The 10,918-nt window shown below is 44.4% G+C and overlaps 1 pseudogene across 1 annotated transcript; it reads left to right on the top strand.

Annotated features, from left to right (window-relative positions):
- Nucleotides 1-2,339: 2,339 nt before the first annotated feature.
- LOC308477609 lies at nucleotides 2,340-3,460 on the top strand (annotated as a pseudogene). Its single transcript has 2 exons — nucleotides 2,340-2,907; nucleotides 2,942-3,460. The product of its transcript is annotated as an uncharacterized misc_RNA (transcript).
- The last annotated feature ends 7,458 nt before the right edge of the window (nucleotides 3,461-10,918 follow it).

A 10,918-nucleotide genomic window follows, 5' to 3' on the forward strand; every position in this document is an offset into this window, starting at 1 on the left:
TCCACCTGGCACAGTAACAACACAATAAACTGCCCAGGTCATATGTTCAGTAGATTTGATGTGCATGTGGCGTTGCCAACATCTCCCAGGTGTGCAGAAGTGACTGGTATGCTAACATAATACAATGGCGTGGGCGGGTGCTTTGCAGGAGATGGTGTTTCTTTAAATCCCTGAAGCATTTGTCCCACAGTGTACATCTGTATCCATTTCCTACCGAAGCTTTAGTTGGTTCTCCTCAGCGTCAACTCTCAAGCACCTTGAGAGTTACTAAGGTATTTCCTGAAGTGCGTGCCAGCTCCTCTCGCTTGCTAAAGGAGTCTTGCTTCCACTAGCATAGTCTATATGCAGGCTGATGCACATCACTGCCTAGATGTGGATGTGGTTATGACTAATCTAAGTATGTATCAGTACATGCCCACACATTCTCACTCACCCTGGATTAGGACCGGGGAGACCTTGTGGGAATTAAACTCTAGTTTACCCTCCAACATTTTTCTGATGAAAATAAGGACATCCTAAAGAAAAGTGGGACATTCTGGGATCAAATCAGAAACCAAGATGGCTTCTCCTAAACCAGGGAAATCCCTGGAAAATAGGGATACTTGGAGGGTCTGCTCTAGTTCCCATTTGCAGAGTATGTGGAAAAATAGCTCTGGGTCATTTGACCCTTTAATTTGTTCTCTTTACCCTCCTATAACAACTATGCAAGACACCCTCTTTTAAAGTTTAAATAATATATAACTTTTACTTAGTGTTCTTGCAGTTGCAGATTAAAATATATACAACGCAGGTGGGTGTTTCTTGAGTTGCTAGAACATCTTACATAGATTTAAACTGTTGCAGACTAACTCTGGCCCTGAGGCAGACAGCATCACAACACAACATGCCGGCTGCTCTAACTGTTAAGACTGTTCAACTAACTGCCATAACCATACCAACTGCCATAACTGCCGCAGAGTGTATGAGGTCATGGGGTTCCACAGCTCTTGCAATTAACCCTTCACATATGCATTTTGGATGCTAACACCCCACAGAATAGGAGGAAATAACTAGGAAACAGCATCCTCCCAAAAGCAGCTTCACAGAGATAAGAGAGGCTACTCTGAAACGGCAAACCTTTCTCTATGTCCTTCTCCTACTAGACTCCGTTGACATATCCACTCAACCTGATTTTACTACCGCAATTTTGTAAAGTTTGAAACTGACCAGCCATTGAACATTTTCATCTCCACTAGCTGCAAATTCTTGGCAATGTATTGTAATGGTTTTATTTTATTTTTATTCTCCCTTTTATTGTTCCTCTTTTATTTTCCGCTGACTCCCCTTGTTTTTCTTTTATTTCTCCTCCCCAGTTCTCTTTCTCCCTTTCCCCACCTTTCCTTCTGTTCTCATTCTCTTTTCTCCTTTTAACTATTTTTCTAGGGCTATCCTTATCCCTCCCTTCCCCTCTTTCCTCACTCTTGCTCCCACCCCAATCTTTCTAGAATTTCCTTTTCTAAAGCAGGCTTTCTATTATTCCTTTATTTTGATTCCTCTTAATGGCCTTCTGAACTATTATCAGTATACATATGATGGCACTAATGGAGCTTCATGTTTATATTTAGTTCTGTCGTAAGTTTATTACTCCTCCCCTTTGTTGAGTTTTGTGAGCTTACTTGCTCAAGGGTGTTAGCAATATTGTTTTTGTTCTTACTGATGATCTCTTGCCCTACGTGGCAAAGTAGGTGATCTGTGAAGGTTGAAAACGAGGCATATCATTAAAGTGAAGTTTTACTCTCCAGGTTTCTCCGTGTGTTCCCATTTTTGTTGTTGTATTTTCAGGGTAATGCAGTTCCTTGGATATTGAAATGTAAAATACATTTTCTATAAATGTTTTCTTGTAAATGGCAGCTCTTAAATTAGTGACCTTGAATGTGAAGGCTTTGGGTGATGTAATTAAAAGGAAATGGCTAAGTACATACTTATTAAGTATGAAACCGCATATTACTTTCTTAAAGGAAATCCACAAAGTACGAGAAAAGGTAAGTTTTTAAATGATAAATAGTTTAGCCAGCAGGTCAGCAGGTCCTGGTTCCTGGTTCTAATAAGTCATCGGAAGTGGCTGTAATTATCAGTGCTAATCTAGACTTTAAAATCATTGCTATAATACATGATCAGAGTAGTATGTTTGTTTTTGTCCTAGGTCTGTTGAATGGTTCTAAAGAAATAATAGCAGGCTCCCACCATGCTGCAAATATAAAACAATCTGACTTTCTAAACAAATCTTTAAAAAGGCTCATGTCATTTTCTAAAGGGGAAGTAATCTTAGGTGGATATCTACCTGTGAACATTTGCAGGGTTTCATTAGCAGATTTGGATGGATGTAAAAATATGGAAATTGCCCTTAGGGGAAAGATAAAAAATGGAAAAGTCAATATCATTTCTTACATCCACTTTGTAGATGGGGCTTTGATGTCTGGAGTGAAAAGCTCCCTGTTGATTCTAGTTTCTCCTTCCATCCTAACTGCCTTGGTACACAATGCCACTGTCACTGATGTAAAGCATTAACATTGGAAATATTAAAATTATGGACCATGTTCTGATTGAACTTGCATTAACCATGCAAAAAGCAACTTCCTTGTTTCCTAAGTGGTCCTTTTCACCAGGGACATTGGTGCCATCAACGGGTCTTTCACCGCCAATAGGTGTCCCACCTCCACATCATTTTCTTCATCTTCCGCCATCAGTTTCTTCTGTCCCACCACCTCTCCATCCTTCAGGCCATTCCAGGCCTGCTTCCTCTGTCTCTTGCTCCACTGCCAGCTCTTTTGATCCCAACACTTGATATTTTGTACCTCCCACTATTGCTGAGCAATGTCATACTGGTTGAATCTCCCGCTAGATATCTCCCTACCTCCCAGGTTACCAGTTCATGACTTGCTCTGGGCAGAATCCTTGGCGTGATTTGTGGCTGTTACTTCCAGCGATGCTCTTTCCCATGAGAATGTGGTGGTGCCTTTGAAGAGGCATCTGAAACTGCGGGGGGGGGGGGGGACAGCAGCAAATATGTCTTCTGCCAGCTTCAACAACAGTCAGCCACCTCTGTTTAGCCAGAACGCAGCAGATTCAGGTATCATCAGCCGCCTTCCGATTTCTACATCTCACATGCCCTGGGTAACTACAGTAGACAAGGCATCCAATGTACCCAGGAGTGGTCACAAACTCAAAGAGGGAAAGAGACCTTGATCGGATTGTTATGTACTGAAGTTCTCACCCTGGGCCAGCAGGGGGATACTGTAGATAGTTTTCACTCAAGTCCACATATGCAAATAAGGGATCAAAAGTGACGTTCAGTGATTGGATAGTTACAGAAAATGGTTACTGTTGCGTTCTAGTGGAGCTCTATATAAGCAGGCTGGCTGAACCCTTCAGTTCAGTTCTGTTCTGTTCTGGCCTGTGAATAAACAAGAGCTGTTTGAAGAATCACTGTGTTGTCTGATATGTTCACCCACAACTTAACAGGACACCCACAACAAATATGATGAAAGGATCATTACTATAGCTAGGGTCGCCATATTTCAAAAGTAAAAAGCAGGACACCCCGAAAATCCGGACATATGGCAGCCCTAACTATAGCCAAGAGTGCAGCTACAGTTTTGAGCTGGACTGTTACAGGAGTAGAGATCATAGTAGGAAGAGAGAAGATTGTCACTGGGACACAGAGGCAAAGAGAAGGACAGCAAACACAAATCACAGTGTAAGCAGAAGGTCGATACCACAAACACAACAAGGAAATGAAGGTCGTGCATGAGGATGGTGTGCCAGAGGGAAATGGACAGGACTGCAAGGAATACCGGTATATCTGTGGTCCAAAAACAGTACCTTTACAAGCAGCCTGTGACTGTTTTTGTTAGGAAATAAAAATGGCTGAAATGATTAGCAACCGAAAAAGAAAAAAAGAAAAAGCCAGTACATTTTATGAACCCAAAGCCACCTGGGAGAAGAAAACCACACTGTTTATTCCCTCCCTGTTTGCTTTTTTTCTTCTCCTACACCCCCCCCCCCCAGTTCACTTAGCTTTCCCCCCACCCCAGCCCCCATCACAGGGAGTTCTACTACCTAATGGATTAGCAGTGATCTTCACAGATTGCTCACACCTGCAGTTCTGTCTACTCCCCTCTTCCACTTTGCTCAATCAGCCATACCTTGGTAAGTCCATCAGCTTCCAAAATGACATGTGAAACGAGGCCCACCTGACAGCTCAAGACTTGACACCTGGGCAGGTGGGGTGCGGGGGAGGTGGACTTATACAATTAAAACTGCTGGGAGACAGTTGAATAAAGACAAGAAGGGTAAGATTGCACATGATGGGTGAGCTAGAAGAACAGAGCGTGTCGCCTTGGAACCGATTCGCACAACCACTTCTAAATAAACAAATAAATGTCTAGATCCAAAGAGAAAAGTCTACATGCACGAAGCTTCTTCGATAGGAGTGGCTGGTTTTTCGTCTTCTTTTCAGCCCCCTAAGCATTGTGAGGTATTACTCTGGAGGGCCTCTGACCTTTGAGGGCTTGCAGAGGATGTGGAAGGAGTCTGCTGCCAGGAAGAGGAACTGAAACACCCTCTTATGGTGTGATGCTTTGGATCTTGGTGGAGGTAAAGTTAATCCATGTTTAGCTATTTTTCCCGGTTCAGCTGATCTCATGATTAGGATTGCCATCGTTTTAAATGGCCAAGCTCCCATGCCTTTAACAGCAGTCTGATGCAGAGGAATTGAGCAAAGGAAGTTTGTACCCATCAGGCACTGCAGAGGGCTGGACTCGATGGTCCTCAGGATCCCTTCCAACTCTACACTTCTGTGATTCCCTAACACTTGAAATAACTTTGGCAGACATGGGAATTTGACTGCCTGCCCAACACCCTGAAATTAAAATCCCAAAGTAGGGGGTTGTTGGTGTGATATATGCTGTGTGCATGTGATGCATTTAAGGTAGCTTATCTCAGCGGCTTCTCTGTAAGGGCAGATCAAAAATTGCTGCTAAAACTCCAACTCAAGCGTCGCCTTGCCAACGCTCTAACTTTGCAAAAAGCCATCAGGCACAATGCACACATCACAAATAAGCAGTCGGCTAAGCATGAGACAGGCAGTGGGCTACATGTCAGATTGCATTGTGCTAAAAGTGCTGAGTAATCCTGAAATTGTTCAGCAATAAATAAGAAACGGGGTTTGGGGAGACTCCCTGTGTGGTCTCTCTCTCTCTCTCTCATTTCATCTCACACTTCCCCAGCTGTTATCTTCCTGACCTACATACCTGGCATAGACTGTCTCAAGCTTATCAATCAAAGCTTGAAGCTCTTTTCGCTGCTTCCTGGTTAAGCCAACAGGAAGTGAAAATCGCCCTGACCTTTGACAGGTAAGGATGAATTCCTTGAGAAGAAACATTGAGGAAGTCAGCACTGAATGGCTGATTGCTCTAATACTGGAGGTGGGGTCTGTTTCTTTTTCTTTTTTATCTTAGGCAAAACATGACCCTAGGTAGACCTCACTTAGCCTATGCCTTTAAAGCACATTCAAAGTATATTTCCCCCCTCAAAGAATTCTGGGTAGTTTGTTATGGCTTGCTGGGAATCGTAACTCAGTGAGTGGCAAACTACAGTACCCGAAATCTTTTGACGGTAGAAATGTGCTTTCAAAGCACATTTAAAAGCATAGTGTATATAAGCCACCACCATTCATGTTCTGCCAAAAAAAGAGAGTTCAAGAGACTCTAAATCATGTCTATTTATGTCAGGGTACCTCATATGATGCCAACAACAAGTAGGTGCAATTATTTATGCCACCAATATGACGTTGCCAGAAACAATGTCTGCACTAAGCATGAACACCACCATAGGATGCTAACATAGGGGCCAGCCACCACAATGTAGAAATGGCCTATTATTATTATTTATTAGATTTATATACCGCCCTTCTTAATAAGATCTCAGGGCGGTTCACCCTAGTGGCAGGGTAGGTGCAAGAGGGGCAATCTTACACCTGCTTTGCAGACCCATGTGGTTCAGCATGACCCTGTGTGAATCACTGTACTGAGCAATGATTTTCAGGTTTTATAATATTTTATGTGTGGGCAGGGATGTGGTGAGTGACACCTGCTGCCTACACTGGGATTTGCTCCATGCTAGCGAGCTTTCTGTGGCTTCTCCTAGGCCAGGGATGGAGACCAACAAACCCCCAGCCCTCTCTATCTGGCCCTTGAGACTCTCCTCTGGCCATGTCCCTTCTCTCCAGGTCATATGCCTCACTGGCAATGCTTTGCGCCCACCTTGAGTATTTTTGCCTGGCAGGAATGCTTCCATGAACTCCAACAATGCCTTTGTTTGCCTGGATGGCGGACCGAGAGGCACGTGTGAGTTTGTGCAGAAACGAGACATGCATCTGGCTGTGACCACCACTGCCAGGCCACCCCTGGAAGCAGAGATGTACCGAGGCAAGGAGCCTCATGTGCCCTTGGCAAGGTGCTATATTGACCCCCCCACTCCTGAAAAAAGCCACTTTAACACAAAAGCCACATTAGAAGTTACTACATTTCATGTGGCCAAAGTACTCAAAGCATCCGGAATGAGGTGAAGCAAGGAGGAAGGGCAGAAAAATTCACACGCCTTTGTGTCACAGTACAAGAAGGACAGGAAGCTTCTCCTGTGTTTGATCTCACTGTGACAGCAGTGGCGCAGAATCATACACTCCATGGTCTGGTAGCTGGTTTTTGCTCCCTCTCCTAGGTCTGCGCCCGAGCAGGGGTCAGGTTCACCAACCCATAAGTACATCTCTGCCTGAAGGTTTTCCCAGAGGAGAATGTAAACCTCAGTCTGAAAAGGGCTCCCTAATCCCTGTTCGCAGGCACTGCCCCTTTGCTTTTCCTGCTGTGTTTTGAGGGCTAGAAACTTGCCCGGAGGACTTGGAATGTCAAACGCTGCTGCGTGAAAGCCCAGCTTCCCAAGTTTCAGACACTCACAGCCCTGCTTAGATTTTGTGGCTGGAGATCAGAGAAAGACTTACCGCAGTCATTTGTAGGGCAACACGGAAACCTCAGGATTTTGCTCGGAGATGTACGTGCATTCTCGTTTCATTTCCTTGTAATTTAATTCTCCTGGAAACACATAAATACACGATGATCAGCGAACGGTTTAAGGGTTTACAGTCAAATTCCATAGGTGGTTCCAGGATGTAGTGACATCAAACAAACGTGCTTGGGAGAGAACAGAGCTCACTTTCACTAACAGGGTTTTACTGTGCTTGCTCAGGGAACCTGGGTGGAAGCAATAAACCAGGTGAAATCATTGTATGAACATTTGGGGTTTCCCTCATTGTTCTGGACTGACATCAGAAGCAGTCAAATATAATTTCTAACTCACTTGGGTGTTGTTGTTTTTAAGTATTTGGGGCCTTCTTACCAAAAATCCAGTATATGAGGCTCAAGACAATTACAGCTAGGTAAAGGTAACGGGGACCCCTGACCATTAGGTCCAGTCGTGACCGACTCTGGGGTTGCAGCGCTCATCTCGCTTTATTGACCGAGGGAGCCGGCGTACAGCTTCCGGGTCATGTGGCCAGCATGACTAAGCCGCTTCTGGCGAACCAGAGCAATGCATGGAAACGCCATTTACCTTCCCACCGGAGTGGTACCTATTTATCTACTTGCACTTTGACGTGCTTTCGAACTGCAAGGTTGGCAGGAGCAGGGACCGAGCAACAGGAGCTCACCCTGCCACAGGGATTCAAACCGCCGACCTTCTGATCGGCAAGTCCTAGGCTCTGTGGTTTAACCACAGCGCCACCCTTACAATTACAGCTAGGTGGGTCCTAAAATATATATTGTTCATGTGTCAAAGGGTAGATCTTCAACATAAAATGAAAGCTGCACAATGAAGGTACCAGACGCCCCTCTGTTGGGGAAGGAATTCCATAGCTATAGGGCTGCTGCAAAGAATTCCCTCTCCCAGATCACCTCCTAAACCTCTGGAGGTGGTAGAACTACCAATAGGGCCCCCTCTGCTGATCTTAGCCACTGAGAGGGGCTGTAGGGAAGGAGGCAGTCTTTATTTTAAAATCGTTTTAGCATATATTAAAAACTGGATTAGAAATCAGACTCCTACAATGGTGTTGACTGCATTTCAAAGTTGAACATTCCTGTTTTATGCAATGTGTTCACCATATTAAAGATATTGCATTAGGTTAAAGATATACTATATGCTATACTATATGCTATACTTATATAGCATATAGAAGAACAAGCCTTGCTGAATCAGAACCAGCATGGCTTCTGCAAGGGTAAGTTTTGTCTCACTAACCTTCCAGATTTCTTTAACAGTATCAACAAGCATAGAGACAGAGGTGACCCAGTTGACCCCACTTAGACCCTCAAAAAGTCCCTCACCAAAGACTCCTGAGTAAGCTTAGCAGTCACTGAATAAGAGAGCTCTTCTTGTAGATCAATAACTGGTTAAGAAACGGGAAGCAGAGGGTAGGAATAAATCGACAAGGGTGGGTATTGGGACCTGTGGTTTTTAACTTGTTCATAAACTAATTTGTTCATATATTAGCTGAATCTGAATATTGGAAGACTCAGGACAAACAAAAGAAAGTACTTCTTCACACAACAGTGCATAGTTAAAGCTGTGGCATTTGCTCCTGCAGGATGTTGTGCTTAGCCACCAGAGCATAGCTGTCAACCGTCCCTTATTTGATGGGAAAGTCCCTTATCCCAGCACTGTGTCCCGCTGCTGTCCCTTATTGATGATGTCCCTTAAATTTCCCAGGTTTCAAAGGAAGCAGCTCCTCTCCCTCCCTCCCTGCCGGCCAGGGAGGAGGGAGGCTCCAACTGTGTTGCTTGGCTGCGTTGCTCACCCAATAAGGAGTCTAAGAACAACTGGGGGGTGGAGCTTGCATGCTTTGTGCTGATCAAATCAGCCGCATTGCCTGGGGACTCGCCTTTGCTCAGCGCTTCCCAGCGGAGAGGTGACGGTGGTTTTCCTTGCTGCATCCCCTTTGCCGGGTTGCTGCACTGTGGGAACCACCGCTTGAGGCTTCGTTTGGCTGCTGGCTGGGCTCTCTGCCTTTCTTTCGGAGGGGCTCAGAAGTTGAACATACCTGTGTTCGGAAAATCCCTTATTTTGGCTGCTGATCCCTTGTTTTCGAGGCTGCTGGTCCCTTATTTTCAAATCTGTAAGTTGACAGCTATGCACCAGAGTGGATGGCTTCAAAAGAGAATTAGACAAATTCATGGAGGAATAGGGCTATTAGCCATATTGCACTCAGATCCTCCTTGTGTGCATCTGGTTGGTCTCTATGAGAACATGGTGCTGGACCTTTGGCCTGATCTTATGTTCTTAGGGTACTTTGATGTAAACATATTGGATTACTTCATGGCCTAAGACCCTTGTACCTACGGGACCACCTCTCCCGGTATGCCCCACGGAGAGCCTCAAGGTCCATAAATAGCAACACCCTAGTGGTCCCGGGCCCTAAGGAGGTCAGATTAGCCTCAACCAGAGCCAGGGCCTTTTCAACACTGGCTCCGGCCTGGTGGAATGCTATCTCTCATGAGACCAGGGCCCTGCAGGATCTGATTTCTTTCCGTAGGGCCTGTAAGACAGAGTTGTTCCACCTGGCTTTCGGCTTGGAATTAACTTGATCCCCTCCCCCTCTTTCTTTTTTCCTTCTGTGACAGAACTCCTACTTGGGGACTTCCCCGGCTTTTTTCTGGCCCACGTAGGACCAGTCTGGATAGTTAGCCTTGGTGAAGACTTGACATTTTCATCCCCAAAAAAGTTTTTGAGTTTCTGCTGAAATGAGGCTGCATTTTAATGTTGTATTTTAATCTTGTTTTTAAGTTGTATTTCAATCAATTGTTTTATATTTGGTGTTAGCCACCCTGAGTCTTGGCTGGGGAGGGTGGGGTATAAATAAAATGTATTATTATTATTATTATTATTATTACTAATATCAATGTCCAGCGGGCCTTTTGAATCACCATAATTATTCTAAAATGAATTGAAACCAAAACAGAATGATCTCAAGGCTAGGAATGTAGGGTCCCCCCCCAACCTTTTAAAACATTTTTAAAGCATCCCCCCCACCCCACAGACTTTAACTAAATTTTATCCACAATCGTCAGTCAGGGCAGACAGCTGAGAGCAATATTAGAGCAGGTAATTGTGTGGATCCATCAACAGCTTTTGTCCTCCAGCTACTGAGTCTTATACTAAAGTGGGCACAGAACAGCACTGTAGTAGATTAAAGGCAAAAGATCTTTCTTCAGTTGCTTCCCTGCTAACCAGCTGTTATTTTCTACAGGAGGGGACAGGAGCCGTCGTAGTATCTATAGGGATAATCTAACCTGCTGCAGACTCTGGTTTTCCCCTCCTCAAGTCACGAAGCAGTTTATTCTTCTGCTTTTAACATCAGACTCTCCCCCACCTGCCTATCTTGTGATCTGCCTCTGACATTAATTATGTGTGCACAGTATTTTAACTATCTATAAATTTTGGGGAAACATTTTCCTTTTCTCTCCCCCTACCCTGCTTCTCTGTTATTCTATAGATGCATATCCAATGTTCTTTGATTCTAGGTGGAGGAATTCGCAAAAAGTTTTGTGGTGGGAAATAAATGCCCTGGGAGGAACAGTCACATTTTATTAACATCTTATTGTCAGTCACACACATTGATAAACGTGCTGATAAACATCCACTGCTGAGGGATGCCTGCAACAGTTATGGGAACATATGTGTGGATGCAAAAAAAATGTAGAGTTGCCAACTTTTCAACCGCCTCTGTAGCTGTGCTTTGTCAGTTTAGCAGGCGAAAACTAGCAAGTGAATCTCTGGATGCAGCACAGTCACAGAGGCCTGTTGAAAAGGCAGCCCCAAAGTACCGTATTTT

This window comes from Podarcis pityusensis (genome assembly GCF_964106645.2).
Source record: "Podarcis pityusensis genome assembly, chromosome: 5".
Classification (NCBI taxonomy): domain Eukaryota; kingdom Metazoa; phylum Chordata; class Lepidosauria; order Squamata; family Lacertidae; genus Podarcis; species Podarcis pityusensis.